This window comes from Amblyraja radiata, chromosome 2, assembly GCF_010909765.2.
Source record: "Amblyraja radiata isolate CabotCenter1 chromosome 2, sAmbRad1.1.pri, whole genome shotgun sequence".
In the NCBI taxonomy this organism is placed as follows: domain Eukaryota; kingdom Metazoa; phylum Chordata; class Chondrichthyes; order Rajiformes; family Rajidae; genus Amblyraja; species Amblyraja radiata.
Window position 1 is genome coordinate 56,494,145 of NC_045957.1, and position 16,202 is coordinate 56,510,346.

At 43.7% G+C, this 16,202-nt stretch overlaps 1 protein-coding gene across 6 annotated transcripts in view; it reads right to left on the reverse strand.

Annotated features, from left to right (window-relative positions):
- top2b (DNA topoisomerase II beta) overlaps window positions 1-16,202 on the reverse strand; it is a 135,093-nt gene that overhangs the window by 84,447 nt on the left and 34,444 nt on the right. The window lies entirely within an intron of this gene.

Sequence of the window (16,202 nt, forward strand, 5' to 3'; positions counted from 1 at the left end):
TGTGTTTTCTTAAACTTCTGATTGCAAAATCTGGAACAAATTAGAAGATTGATTTGTAAACAGTATGTTCTTCTGCTCTTACAAATCCAATTCCATTAACAGGCAGGAAATACACACGTTTCAAATGAGTTGGTACCTTAAAAGCAATTAAATATTGCATGTGACAATTATTCATGCTGTGTTTCTCATGTTTATAAAGGGTAGGAGTTTATAAAAAGTAATTTTCACTTGGCCAACTCCTTGTGATGCATCAAGAATAAGAAATAGAACATTACATGGTTAGATTCTATGTTAATGCCTTAGATGAAGGAGTTGTCTGTAATGTAACCAGGTTTGCAAACCAGGTTTGTTACATTATGTAAGAAAATAAGTTGCAACAAGGAAATCGGTTTACAGAAGTAAGCCTGACCACTCTTGGGCCACACCATTAGCTTTAGTCTCCTTTGTCTCCTTGTTTTCGAGACCATTTTTTTGGTGCAAACATTCACCAGATCAATTCCTGGGATTAGGACAGTATTATGAGAAGTGATTAAATGGATCTCTATTCCTGGGAGTTTGAAGAATATCTGATATTCTTAGTGAGACAGGGTTCTGGGTAGGTTTGGCAGAGAAGTTGCTGTGATGGATGTTTTTGAAAGCATGCAAATGTACAAGACAGTGATATAATCTTAAAAGAAAGGATCAGCCATTTAGGACTAGGAATAAGGACTTTGTTTTCACTCAGGATGTAAATCTTTGCAATTCTTTGTCCTAGATGTGGGTGTTGAGTTATCTAGGGCGATAGGAGAATCAAGGGTTGTAGGGATTGGGCATGATTGTACAGAAAAATAGGGCAGACTTGAGGTGGTTACATGGCCTTCTCCTACTGCTATTTCCTAGATTGTTATACTAGGTTAAAAATTAGAGCATGACATTTGCAAAACAGTTATGTTCAAAGGGGAAGTGAGAAAAATTGCAAAAAGAAAGGTATTCATGACAACTTTGTTTCTGATGCCTGTAGCAGCTATCCCATTTTAAACGCCTATTGCAGTTCAGATGTTTTATTAGTTACTGGTTCAAAATGTAAATATTTTAAAACTTGCGCATGATTTGCAAGTGCAACAATTTGTTCTGAAATTTGACACAAAAAGATACACCTATTTAACTTTATTCTGGTATTTAAACTAATCTATTCAAATTTAGATGACAACAGGTTCCTCAAAGACATGAAAAATCTTCAGATATTGACTTCATTGTCTCATGAAAACGGATACATTAATGTGGAATAAATAAAGACAACAAATCAAAATCAAGCTATCTATCTATCTTTCAATCTCTAAAACTCTCATCTTGTTTGTATCTATATTTGTACCCATCTATCTATATCTATATCTATACTAGACTAAGTGGGACCCGTTGGGTCCCAGCATCACACAGGAGGGCTGGTCATCCAACGCAATATTCCACCTGTCCACCAATTCTAATATTGGTGGCCAGTTGGGGGGGGGGGGGGGGGGGGGGGGGGGGCTTTCTGGAGCGCTAGTATGGGTGTTGTGGGCTGAAGGGACTGGTTTCCAGAGGGCTAGTATGCAAATTGTGCGCCAAATGGATTCTTCGGCTGCGTCTCAGTCAATCAAGCCTGTTGTGCTGGCAACTCACTCACTCACGGCTGGTGGGCTGGTAGTTCTCACGGCTAATCCTTGAAATTCTATTTCAAGCAGGGTATAAGGCCAACAAATTCAAGTGCAGTTTCTTACCATTTCTAGCAGGGTGCAAGGCAACCAAATTCAAGTGCAGTTTCATACCATTTGAAGTAGGGTGCAAAGCCATTAAAGACAGCGAGTCGTGACCTCTCCCCCCTCCATCTTGCAGAGACTGAGCCACACCCACATTTTCGGGTTTTATAACCCCTCCCCCCCTCCACCGGAAAAGGCGTGGCTTTCATGGAATGATTGACAGGAGAGAGATTCTCAACATTTAAAAAAAAACTAATAACACTTTTATTTTTCATTGATGGGAAGAATTTTCTGCACCTGCTCAGCGGAGGGGGACTGAGATGGCCAAAAATCACAGCCGTAAGTGGTAGCGTTTTATCTAAAATCAATATACAGTGCAAACAGGAAGTGCATTTACAGTAGTGCCTTTCAACTTCAAACCAAAGCACCCAAGCCACCATTTGCAGTAAGTAGTGCATTTCAACCATGCCACCATTTGCAGTAAGTAGTGCCTTTCAACTTCAGGCCAAAGCAACCAAGCCACCATTTGCAGTAAGTAGTGCCTTTCAACTTCAAGTCAAAGCTCCCAAGCCACCATTAGCAGTAAATAGTGCCTTTCAACTTCAAGCCAATGCACCCAAGCCACCATTTGCAGTAAGTAATAATAATAATAATAATTTTATTTATAGAGCACTTTAAAAACAACCACTGTTGCAACAAAGTGCTGTACATGACTAATCATGACCAAAAAAAAATTATTACAAGACAATAAAAACATTAAAAACACTAAAACAGGAGCAAAGTCTCATGCAGGGTCAAAAGCCAAGGAATAGAAAAGGGTTTTAAGACTGGTTTTGAAGATGGACAGTGAGGGGGCCTGTCTGATGTGCAACGGCAGAGTGTTCCATAATGTCGGAGCAGCAACAGAGAAGGCTCTATCCCCTCTGAGCTTCCGCTTAGACCTCGGTACCTCCAGGAGCAGCTGATCAGCTGACCTGAGGCACCAGGCAGGAGCGTAGGGATGAAGCAGCTCAGAGAGGTAAGGCGGGGCGAGACCATTTAAAGATTTAAAAACGAATAAAAGAATCTTAAACTGAACTCGAAAGTACACCGGCAGCCAGTGGAGGGAGGCCAGAATTGGCGTTATGTGCTCCCTCTTTCGAGTTCCAGTTAAAAGGCGAGCAGCAGCATTCTGAACCAACTGGAGACAAGCCAGGGAAGATCGAGTAACTCCAAAATAGAGTGCGTTACAGTAATCCAGCCTAGACGTGATGAAGGCATGGATTACTGTTTCAAAATGTTGTCGCTCAAGAATGGGCTTCACCTTTGCCAGCTGCCTTAAATGAAAGAAGCTGGACTTAACTACCGCGCCTAATTGATGATCTAATTTAAAATCACTGTCCATCCTAAAACCCAAGTCTAAAACTGTCGGCTTCACATACCGTGCCAGGGGACCCAAGTCAACAGCGGGTGGTTCACGGCAGCCATTGGGACCAAACACTATCACCTCTGTATTCTTTTCATTAAAACCTAGAAAGTTTAGGGCCATCCAGGATTTAATGTCATCAAGACATAACAGAAGTGATTTGACAGAGAAAGCATCTTCCTTCCTCAGCGGCATATATAGTTGGCTATCATCAGCATAACAATTAAAAGAGATGCCATGCTTTCTAAGAATGGTACCCAGAGGAAGTAAGTACAGTGAGAAAAGCAGAGGCCCTAAAATTGAGCCCTGTGGAACCCCATATGACAGAGGAGCGGAGGAGGATTCAAAACCAGCAAGGCTTACACACATAGTTCTGTCTGCCAGATAAGACCTGAACCATTCCAGGGCACTGCCACAAATGCCCACTAGGTGCTGTAACCGAGATACTAAGATACCAAGTAGTGCCTGTCAACCTCATGCCACCATTTGCAGTAAGTAGTGCCTTTTCTACTTCAAGCCAAAGCTCCCAAGCCACCATTTGCAGTAAGTAGTGCCTTTCAACTTCAAGCCAATGCTCCCAAGCCACCATTTACAGTAAATAGTGCCTTTCAACTTCAAGCCAATGCACCCAAGCCACCATTTTCAGTAAGTAGTGCCTGTCAACCTCATGCCACCATTTGCAGTAAGTAGTGCCTTTTCTACTTCAAGCCAATGCACCCAAGCCACCATTTGCAGTAAGTAGTACCTGTCAACCTCATGTCACCATTTGCAATAAGTAGTGCATTTTAACTTCAAGCCATTGCACCCAAGCCACCATCTGCAGTAATTAGTGCCTTTCAACTTCAAGCCACACCCAAGCCATCATTTGCAGTAAGTAGTGCCTTTCAACTTCAAGCCACACCCAAGCCATCATTTGCAGTAAGTAGTGCCTTTCAACTTCATGCCACCATTTGCAGTAAGTGGTGTCTTTCAACTTCAAGCCACACCCAAGCCATCATTTGCAGTAAGTGGTGTCTTTCAACTTCAAGCCAAAGCACCCAAGCCACCATTTGCAGTAAGTAGTGCCTTTCAACTTCAAGCCAAAGCACCCAAGCCACCATTTGCAGTAAGTAGTGCCTTTCAACTTCATGCCACCATTTGCAGTAAGTAATGCCTTTCAACTTCAAGCCATTGCACCCAAGCCACCATTGGCAGTAAGTACTGCCTTTCAACTGAAAGCCAAAGCACCCAAGCCACCATTTGCAGTAAGTAGTGCCTTTCAACTTCATGCCACCATTTGCAGTAAGTGGTGTCTTTCAACTTCAAGCCAATGCACCCACGCCACACCCAAGCCACCATTTGCAGTAAGTAGTGCCTTTCAACTTCAAGCCAAAGCAACCAAGTCACCATTTGCAGTATGTAGTGCCCTTCAACTTCATGCCACCATTTGCAGTAAGTGGTGTATTTCAACTTCAAGCCACACACAAGCCACCATTTACAGTAAGTAGTGCCTTTCAACAAGCCAAAGCAACCAAGCCACCATTTGCAGTAAGTAGTGCCTTTCACCTTCAAGCCAAAGCAACCAAGTCACCATTTGCAGTAAGTAGTGCCTTTCAACTTCGAGCCAATGCACCCACGCCCACATTTGCAGTAAGTAATGCATTTTAACTTCAAGCCATTGCACCCAAGCCACCATCTGCAGTAAGTAGTGCCTTTCAACTTCAAGCCACACCCAAGCTTTAGAACCAAGTCATTTTTTTGTAAGCTTTAGAACCAATAGACACTTTTTGCAAGCTTTAGAACCAATACACTTTTTTTGCAAGCTTTTGAACCAATAGACATTTTTTTGCAAGCTTTAGAACCTATAGACATATTATTGCAAGCTTTAGAACCAATAGACATATTTTTGTAAGCTTTAGAACCAATAGACATATTTTTGCAAGCTTTAGAACCAATAGACATATTTTTGCAAGCTTAGAACCAATAGACATATTTTTGCCAGCTTTAGAACCAATAGACATATTTTTGCAAGGTTTAGAACCAATAGACACTTTTTGCAAGCTTTAGAACCAATAGAGACACTTTTTGCAAGCTTTAGAACCAATAGACATATTTTTGCAAGCTTAGAACCAATAGACATATTTTTGCCAGCTTTAGAACCAATAGACATATTTTTGCAAGGTTTAGAACCAATAGACACTTTTTGCAAGCTTTAGAACCAATAGACACTTTTTGCAAGCTTTAGAACCAATAGACATTTTTTTGCAAGCTTTAAAACCAATAGACTTTTTTTGCAAGCTTTAGAAACAATAGACATTTTTTGCAAGCTTTAGAACCAATAGACACTTTTTGCAAGCTTTAGAACCAATAGACATTTTTTTTGCAAGCTTTAGAACCAATAGACTCTTTTTTTGCAAGCTTTAGAACCAATAGACATTTTTTCGCAAGCTTTAGAACCAATAGACATTTTTTTGCAAGCTTTAGAACCAATAGACACTTTTTTTATAAGCTTTAGAACCAATTGACACCTTTTTTGCAAGCTTTAGAACCAATAGATATTTTTTGCAAGCTTTAGAACCAATAGACATTTTTTGCAAGCTTTAGAACCAATAGACATTTTTTTGCAAGCTTTGGAACCAATAGACACTTTTGTTGCAAGCTTTAGAACCAATAGACACATTCTGCAAGCATTTTGGAACCACTAAGGGCACTTACATTTGAGTAGACATGTGTTCAGTGTTATTCGCAGCTCAGAAAAACGTGACCCTCTGCCTTCCTCCATCTTGAAGACTGTGTGGCACACCACTTCCTGGTTTTATAGTCCTCCCCCCTGCCGCCAGCGGGGGCAGCAGAGAGAATGGGGAATTTTGTAAAAACATTAATATCTCTGTCATTTTTAATCGACGGGAAAAATCCTCGGCACACATGCGGCGGAGGGGGGCTCTGAGCAAGGTGGCTAAAAATGACGGCCGTAGGTGGCGGCGTTCTCTCGGAAATCGCAGCACAGATGGCCAAAACCGGTCAAGAACAGACTTTTAGTAAGATATAAGATAATAACTGTGTGTGTGTCTGGCTGTGTGTGTTTCTGACTTGTGGCTGCCAGCCTTTGATTCGCTGCCACGACAACACCCGACCCACAAACGCCCTGATTTTTTCCATTTCGGTAGAGATTTCACTTATCATTCCAAGTATCCACTCCTCATTAAATTTCGTCGTACACATTTTTAATAAAATCCTTCTCCCCCCCCCCCCCCCCACTCACTCATTTTGTCGCCTCCTGCTGGCCAGCGACCATAAAGGCTGCTGGCGCCCGCATCTCGCCCCAAAGACGCCATTTAAAAACAGCCGCACTGCTGATTCCTGACCCGCTTGAGTTGGAGGACCACGTCTCCCGTGGGGGCTATGGGTAGGGAACGGCTGCGTTGGGGGAGCAGACCCAACGGGTCTGCACTTGGTCTAGTATCTTATTAAAAGTCTCATCTTGTATGTATGCGCGTGTCTGTTTCCGTATGTGTTTTTCTACCTTCGTCAAAACGCTACGGGCTAGCGTTTAAATGTTTACATAATCTGACTCGCATTTTCCCCCTCCGCGCAGTAATCAGGTTCACAAGATTTCATCGTATATATTTCAGAAGTTATTGACGATTCAAGTTTTTTTTTTAAAAGGCAAAAAACGGTTCTCCCACAAAGCCTTTTCCCAGGACTTTCCAATGTCACAATGCCACTCACAGTGCAGCAATCACAATGAGCTCTCAAGCTGCCGAGTGCCAGAAATGACATCACAATGGGACGTTGCCAACGGTAACCGTAGCTTCTCAGACAGCCTTTTTTTCCAGGAGCTTCCAATGATGATGTCACAATGCCACTCTCAGTGCACCAATCACAATGGGCTTTCAAGCTGCCGAGTGCCACACCCCCCGCATCCGCCCTCACCCGGTTATTTACAACCCCACCCCCTCCCCCCTCTGGGTTATTCGCCCCTTTCACCCCTGGGTTATTCACACCCCCCCCTTCCCCCTCGCTGCCTCAAAAAGGCAGCCAACACCCCCCTCGGCTCATTCAACTCCCTCTTCCCCCCTACCAATGGTTGATCACACAGGAAAGACTGCATTTTGATCAAATTAATTGGTGTTCATTAACTGAGATTGTGTTGAGGCTTTGCTTTTATCCCGTTTACTTTTAAAAAACCTCTGGTTTTAAATCGCCTCGCAGTTTTAATCCGTTTTTCACCTCCACCCCCTCACACACCCCCTGCCCACACACACCCCTCCCAGGGCTCGAAATTAACAGTTGCCCGGGTGCCAATGGCCACCTAAAGTCCCGCCGGGCAACCTAAAAGCCCTGTCATTTCGCCTGGCTTGATACTGCAGATACTGGTTTATACCGTAGACACAAAAAACTGGTGTAACTCAGCGGGTCAGGCAGCATCTCTGGAGAAAAGGAATAAGTGGTGTTTCCGGTCGGCGGCGGTGATGGCTGTAATGCGAGGTGACGGAGGGTCCGAGCGAATGACGGGCCCCCACGGCAGCAGTGGCGGCTCCACCTCCTCCTGCACCCTGCCCGCCCTCATAGCAGCCGCTGCGTGCCACTCCACCAACTGCGATAACTGTATTCAAAACAAACCCTCCCGCACGCCGAGGATGGGAGGGAGGAGGCCCCCTTCCGCCACCTGAAGCACCTGCACCGCTCGGCTCCGCACCTTCCTGTTGGCTGGCGGAGGGGAGGGGGTGGCGAGGAGATTCCAACTGCCTCCCCTTTTGGCGGCGGCACATGGCGGTGGACACGGACGGCCAAGGCGGCGGGGCGATGATGCCGGTGATGTCCATGGAGCGCTGACCTTCCTTCCTCCCCACCCTCTCTCTCTCTTGTACACCCCCCTCCATCCCCCTTATCCTGGGACCTTTCCTCTCCATCCCGCACTGATCACCCTATCCACCTCGCATTGATTCTCCTGCCACACCCCATCCTTCCTACAATGGTCCACCAATTCATCCTGTACTGACCCCCCTACCCATCCATCCTGCACTGCTCCCCCATTCATCCTGTACTGATTCCCCCATTCATCCTGTACTGATCCCCCCCATTCATCCTGTACTGACCCACCCATTCTGCACTGATACCTCCCATCCATCCTGTAGTGATCCATCCATCCTGCACTGCCAATCCATCCATCCTGTAGTGACCCCCCCATTCATCATGCACCACCCCACCCCCCCATCCATCCTGTACTGATCCTCACATTCATCCTGTACTGATTCCCCGCATTCATCCTGTACTAAACCCCCCCACCCATCCTGTACTGATCCCCCCCATCCATCTTGTACTGATCCCCACTGACATCCCCCGCGCTTTCCTCTCACAATGTTACCTACTCCAACCAACATGCACTAATTCCCCAGCCTCAATCAATCCATCCATCCCGCAACGATTGCCTTCTCACCCCCCCCCCCCATCTATCCATCCCGCACCGATTCACCCCCCCCCCCGACCCTACTGCGCTGGAAATGTCTTCAGAGCAAACATAGACAATGTTTGATAACGGAATGCAATCAAATGTGTTTAATTCCCAATGTTATTATTTGTTTTAGTCTATAAAGATGGATTAATTAAATTGTGAACACGTGAAACATTAAAACCGCAGTGTTCGATTGTCACTGCTACCGTTGACACGTTATTACAGAAATCATTTTAACGGCAAATCAATGCTCTTATTATGGAGTATCAGTACTGTAGTTATTTAATGAGCAACATTCACAACTATTCCTTAAGATTTATCCAGGTTTTACTTCTAGTCGGTCATATGCATCACAAATTTGGTCAGGAGATATTTCAATTGAAATTTTAATGTTAATTCTGACCCCTCTCCTCCCTCTCTCCTCCTTCCCCCCTCTCCCCCTCAACCCATCTCTCCCCCTATCCCTCTCTCCCCCTTCCCCCTCCCCTCTCGCCACCCCTCACATCCCCTCCCCCACCCCCTCTCCCCTTCCCGCTCTCCTCCTCCTCCCCATTCCCCACTCTCTCCCTTCCTCCCTCTGTTCCTCTCCCCAATCTCTCCCACATCTCCACCCTTCATCCTCTCCCTCTCTCCATCTCCCCTCTCCCCATCTCCTCCTCCTTCCTCCCTCTCTCCCCCTCCCCACCCTCTCCCTTCCCCCCCCACCCATCTGGTTAGTGTGCGTGTGTAGCCTCAGCGTTGGGGGGAACAGACCCAGCGGGTTTGCATTTGGTCTAGTATATATTACTAAAAGTCTGACGTTGACCACTTCCTGTTGTTCTATATATTGATTTTAGAAAAAACGCTGCCACTTACGGCTGTGATTTTTGGCCATCTTACTCAGAGTCCCCCTCCGCTGCGCAGGACAAGAGGATTTTTCCCCATCGATGAAAAATAAAAGTTATTAGTGTTTAATAAATGTTGAGATTCTCTCTCCTGAAGGCCACGCCCCTTCCGGAGGGACTACAGGGCTCTCACTTAACTTTTTTTCCCTGTTGCCAGCCGGGCAACCTTGGCAGCTTTTTAGTTTGCCAAATGATAGTTTAGGTGGTCATTTAAGACTGCTTGCATGACGCGTGCGATAATGTGCTCAGCCGAAGTGCGTAGTTACCAGTCGGAATTATGCTCAATGAAGCATTCACATATTATTTCTGCTTCAAATAATGTCACAAACTAAAAATATTCACCAATCAAGACATGATATATCCCACAATGACATGCAGCAAAATTATAAGACAATATCTCAACTCTTTTTACACATTGCAATTAATGCAATTTCTATTAGTTCTTTCCACTTCCAAACTAAAATGTGGTTGGGTTATCTTGTCTTGTCAGCCACGGTTGCTTCCTACTCCCCTAAGAAGGCAACCGTGGCTGACAAGAAAAGTTAGGGATAGAATAAAACTAAATGAAAAGATGTATAACACAGCAAAGAGTAGCCGGAAGACAGAGGATTGGGAAACTTTCGTAGGTCAACAGAAGGAAACAAAATGGGCAATACGGGCTGAAAAGATGTAGTATGAAGGGAAGTGGGCCAGGAATATAAAGAAGGACAGTAAAAGCTTATTTAGATATGTTAAGGGAAAAAGAGTAGCAAAGTCAAATGTGGGTCCCTTGAAGGCAGACACGGGTGAAATTATTATGGGCAACAAGGAAATGGCAGAAGAGTTGAATACAATACAATACAATACAATACAATACAATACAAATTTATTGTCATTTGAGCCTCAGTGAGACTCAAACGAAATTTCGTTTACACAGCCATACAAACAAAGACAAAGACAATAGGTACTTCTGATCTGTCTTCACTAAGGAAGACACAAACAATCTCCCAGATGTACTGGAGGACAGAGGATCTAAGGGGGTAGAGGAACTGAAAGAAATTTTAATTCGGCGAGAAATAGTATTGGGTAGGCTAATGGGACTGAAGGATGATAAATCCCCTGGGCCTGATGGTCTGCATCCCAGGGTCCTCTGGGAGGTGGCTCTAGGAATAGTGGACGCATTGGTGATCATTTTCCAATGTTCAATAGATTCAGGATCAGTTCCTGTGGATTGGAGGATAGCTAATGTTATCCCACTTTTCAAGAAAGGAGCGAGAGAGAAAACGGGGAATTGCAAACCAGTTAGCCTGTCTTCGGTGGTGGGAAAGATGCTGCAGTCAATTATTAAAGAAGTAATAATGGGGCATTTGGATAGCAGTAAAAGGATTAGTCCAAGTCAACATGGATTTATGAAAGGGAAATCATGCTTGACTAATCTTCTGGAATTTTTTGAGGATGTGACAAGTAAAATGGATGAAGGGGTGCCAGTGGATGTAGTGTATCTAGACTTTCAGAAAGCCTTTGATAAGGTCCCACACGAGAGACTGGTGACTAAAATTAGAGCACATGGTATTGGGGGTAGGGTGTTGACATGGATAGAAAATTGGCAAGCAGACCGGAAGCAAAGAGTAGGAGTGAACGGGTCCTTTTCAGAATGGCAGGCAGTGGCGAGTGGAGTGCCGCAAGGCTCGGTGTTGAGGCCGCAACTGTTTACCATATATATTAATGATTTGGAAGAGGGAATTAGGAGCAACACTAGCAAGTTTGCGGATGACACAAAGTTGGGTGGCAGTGTGAACTGTGAAGAGGATGTTAGGAGGTTGCAGGGTGACCTGGACAGGTTGAGTGAGTGGGCAGATGCAGTATAATGTAGATAAATGTGAGGTTATCCACTTTGGCGGCAAAAACAAGGGGGCAGATTATTATCTCAATGGGGTTAGGTTAGGTAAGGGGGAGGTGCAGTGAGACCTGGGCATCCTTGTACACTGGTCACTGAAAGTTGGCTTACAGGTACAGCAGGTAGTGAAGAAAGCTAATGGAATGTTGGCCTTCATTACAAGAGGATTTCAGTATAGGAGTAAAGAGGTTCTTCTGCAGTTGTATAGGGCTCTGGTGAGATCTGGAGTATTGTGTACAGTTTTGGGCTCCTAATTTGAGGAAGGACATCCTTGTGATTGAGGCAGTGCAGCGAAGGTTCACGAGATTGATCCCTGGGATGGCGGGACTGTCATATGAGGAAAGATTGAAAAGACTAGGCTTGTATTCACTGGAGTTTAGAAGGATGAGGGGGTATCTTATAGAAACATATAAAATTATAAAAGGACTGGACAAGCTAGATGCAGGAAAAATGTTCCCAATGTGGGGCGAGTCCAGAACCAGGGGCCACAGTCTTAGAATAAAGGGGAGGTCATTTAAGACTGAGGTAAGAAAAAACTTTTTCACCCAGAGAGTTGTGCATTTATGGAATTCCCTGCCACAGAGGGCAGTGGAGGCCATGTCACTAGATGGATTTAAGAGAGTTAGATAGAGCTCTAGGGGCTAGTGGAGTCAAGGGATATGGGGAGAAGGCAGGCACGGGTTATTGATAGTGGACGATCAGCCATGATCACAATGAATGGCGGTGCTGGCTCGAAGGGCCGAATGGTCTCCTCCTGCACCTATTTTCTATGTTTCTATGTCTATGTTTATTCAGCGTATGCTCAACCTGTGTCAATAAATCCTGGACCATGGTAACATATATGCTTAACCATGCACACTACAGATTGATGCAAGCATGTTTTCTGTGAAGGACCGAAAATTACCATGACATGGCCATAGCATGGGTCGTTATTGCTATTGGTGCAGAAACACTCTCGCTTCCCACATAATTTATTCACAACAAAATATACAGGTTGCAAGGAAATTTCTATAGGCATTTTATGATAATAGCTGTTAAAACCGACTATACCCATCTGACAGTTTAAACATTACACTGACAAGGGATGGCCAAAGGACATAACTGCAGCAAATGTTCTTTTGGTAATATGTTTAAAGGTGTCAAAACGCCACATTACCGGACATTCAGATTAGATTTACCTGTTGTGAACAGCAATGAAGATACCCAGTTTGTACACACCAGATTTTTTAAAAATTATTGATAAACGCTGTTTCCATCATTCCCACTTCAGAATTAACGTTAAAATTTCAACTGAAATATCTCCTGACCAAATTTGTGATGTATATGATCGACTGTAGAAATAAAACCTAGATAAATCCAACGTATAGTTGTGAATGTTGCTCATTAAATAACTACAGTACTGATACTCCATATTAAGAGCATTGATTTGACGTTAAAATGAATTCTGTAATAACGTGTCAACGGTAGCAGTGACAATAGAACACTGCGGTTTTAATGTTTCACGTGTTCACAATTTAATTAATCCATCTTTATGGACTAAAACAAATAATAACATTGGGAATTAAACACATTTGATTGCATTCCGTTATCAAACATTGTCTATGTTTGCTCTGAAGAAGGGGGGTAAGTACAGGATTAATTGGGGGACCAGTGTAGGATGGATGGGGGGGTGGGTGGGGGTGTGGGGGAGTCAATGCAAGGTGGAGTAGGGGATCAGCTACGGGATGGATGGGGGGGGGGGATCAACAGGATGCTGGAGGCTCAGAACGAGGTGAATTGGGGGGGAAGATCATAAGCGGGATGGGGGGGGTACAGGATGGGGGGGGGGAGGGGGGGGGACAGAAGGATGGAGAGAGGAGGAGAGACAGGAGAGGAGGGTAGAAGGAGAGATGGGAAGATCAAAGAGGAGGAGGAGAGGGTGAAGGAGGATAGAGAGAGGAGGAGAGTAGAGGAGAATGAGAGGGGGCAGGAGAGAAGGGAGGAGGAGAGGGATGATGAGAAGAGAGGAGGAGAGAGAGAGAGGAGAGAGAGAGAGAGAGAGAGAGAGAGAGAGAGCGCTCCCCCTCCTCCCTGCCTCGGCGTGCAGGGAGGGTTTGTTTTGAAAGCGCCGTTATCGGATTTGCAAGCAGCGGCCCTTATCAGGGCGGGCGGGGTGGGAGTAGACGGAGCCGCAGTCGCGGCCGCTGCTGCCGTTGTGCGGAGCTCGTCATTTGTTCCGACCCTTCGTCACCCCGCACCTGGTATCTTTGCCCCGCAATACAGCCGTGGCCGACACGAAACGTCACGTTCCATTTCTCCAGAGATGCTGCCTGACCCGCGGAGCTATTACAGTTTTTTTGTGTCTATCTTCGGTATAAATCAGTATCTGCGTGCCAAGCCGGGCAAAATGAGTCGGCGTTTAGGTTGCCCGGAGGCACTTTGGGTGGTCAATGGCACCCGGGCAACCGCTAATTTCGAACCCTGGACTATAAAACCCGGAAGTGTTGAGTGCCTCAGTCAGTCTCTGCAAGATGGGGGAACGAGAGGGTCACGTCTCTCAGCCTGAGCTGTGAATAACACTGAACACATGTCTGCTAAACTGTGAGTGGTTTTACTGACCTGTCAGTGCCCTTAATGTGGTTTGAAAATATAGTTTGGAAATGCTAGAGCTGTGTTGCCTTTGGTTTAGGAATTACAAGGATAGAACACCTTTATAGAAAAGGAAAATTTCTTTTATTCCAGGAGTTACAAGATATTTATGGATTGTCTCCACAACATTTGTTCAGGTATTTACAAATTAGAGATTATATTAAATCCAATACACAAGATTATAAAAATAAAGAAGCAGGATTGTTAGACGAACTGTTTAATTTATATCCAAATACAGAAAAATTAATAGCCTATATATATAACATCATTTTGGATAAGGAGAATCCAATAACGGAAATATATCGTCAAGCATGGGAAAATGAAATGGGATTGGCTATAACAAAAGAAAACTGGGAAGAAAGTCTACAACGAATACACCGGTGTTCATTAAACGCCAGACATATATTGATACAATTTAAAGTATTATATAGGTTACATTATTCGAAAACTAAATTAAATAGTATTTTTCCGAATCTCTCCGCTATTTGTGATAAGTGCAAGAAAGCAGAGGCAAATTTAATACATAGTTTCGTTACATGTCCTAAATTGAATTATTACTGGACATAAATTTTTAAAGTTATTTCTGAAGTCATCAAAGTTAAATTGGACCCTAACCCAAAGCTAATAATATTTGGAATTCCGGATTTACATCTATCACTTACAGTAAATCAAAGAAATTTCTTTGATTACTGTTTGATAATTGGGAAAAAAATCATATTGAAATTTTGGAAGGGAACATTATCCCCCACAACCAAAATGTGGGCAACAGAGATGATGGAGACGTTACATCTGGAAAGAATTAGATTTGTCCTATTGGACAAGTATAATTCTTTTGAACAGACATGGTCTCCATATATACAGTATTTAGAGAAGTAGCTATTCTTGGCAACATAGCTCGGCGTGCACCCTGCGGGATTTGGTGAGAATAATTCATTTTTATATTGGAATTAACATATATGTCTTTATTGATACTATCACTTGTAGTAGTGTTATTAACAATACATATTGTGGTTTTTCATTTTTTTTTATTTTTTTTTTAATTTATTTTTTTTTCGTTTCTCTTTTCTTTCTTATATATAATCAAATTATTATTTAATCACTCTCTTAATGATTTATAACTGTTCTATTCTTTTTCTATCATTATTTCTAAAAAAATAGTAGATAAGTATTACTAGTGTTTTACTTAATGCAAATTGAATTAATTTGATATAAAGTTGTTTGAAGCATTGTAATTGATTACCTTTAATAAAAAAATATATATCAGAAATGCTAAAGCTGTGTTGCCTTTGGTTTGGAAATGCTAAAGCTGTATTGTCTAATTAAAGTTGCCTTGCCTAATTAAAGTTGCCTTGCCTTCTATATAATTAAAAGTCTAATCTTGACCACTTCCTGTTTGCGCTTTATATTGATTTTAGAAATCAGGTGCCGAGGATTTTTCCCATCGATGAAAAATAAGAGTTATCAGTGTTTAAAAAATGTTGCGATTCTCTCTCCTGTCAATCATGCCATGAACGCCACGCCCCTTCTGGTGGGAGGGGCGAGGGACTATAAAACCCAGAAGTGTGGGCGTAGCTCAGTCTCTGCTAGATGGAGGAGGGAGAGGTCACGACTCGCTGTCTTTAGTGGCCTTGCACCCTGCTTGAAATGGTATGAAACTGCACTTGAATTTGGTGGCCTAGCACCCTGCTTGAAGTGGTAAGAAACTGCACTTGAATTTGGTGGCCTCGTACCCTGCTTGAAATGGAATTTCAAGGAATAGCCGTGAGTCAACTGCCAGCCCACCAGCCGTGAGTGAGCTGCCAGCATAGCAGGCTTGAGTGACTGAGCCGCCAGCCCAAGAATCGATTCGGCCCACAATGTCCATGCTAGCGCTCCAGAAAGCCCCCCCCCCCCCCACCAATATTGGCATTGGTGGAGAGGTGGAATATTACGTTGGGGAACCAGCCCTCCCGTGTGATGCTAGGACTCAACGGGTCCCACTTAGTCTAGTACAAAACTAAAAGTCTCGTCTTGTATGCGTGTGTGTCTGTGATTGAGTGAGCTCAAGGAACTACTCCAAAACAGTAGACAATAGCACGTACTCACCATTGACGTGGTTGTTTATATCAAGTTTTGTTCACATTTATGTTATATTTTACAAGTTATCAAGTTTTTAAGTTTACTAAATTCACTTTGATAATCACTTCAACACTTCAGTGCTGGCAGTTGCAGCTATAATGTCACAATGGGATCTCACAGTCCTCCACCCGATATTTGCAAC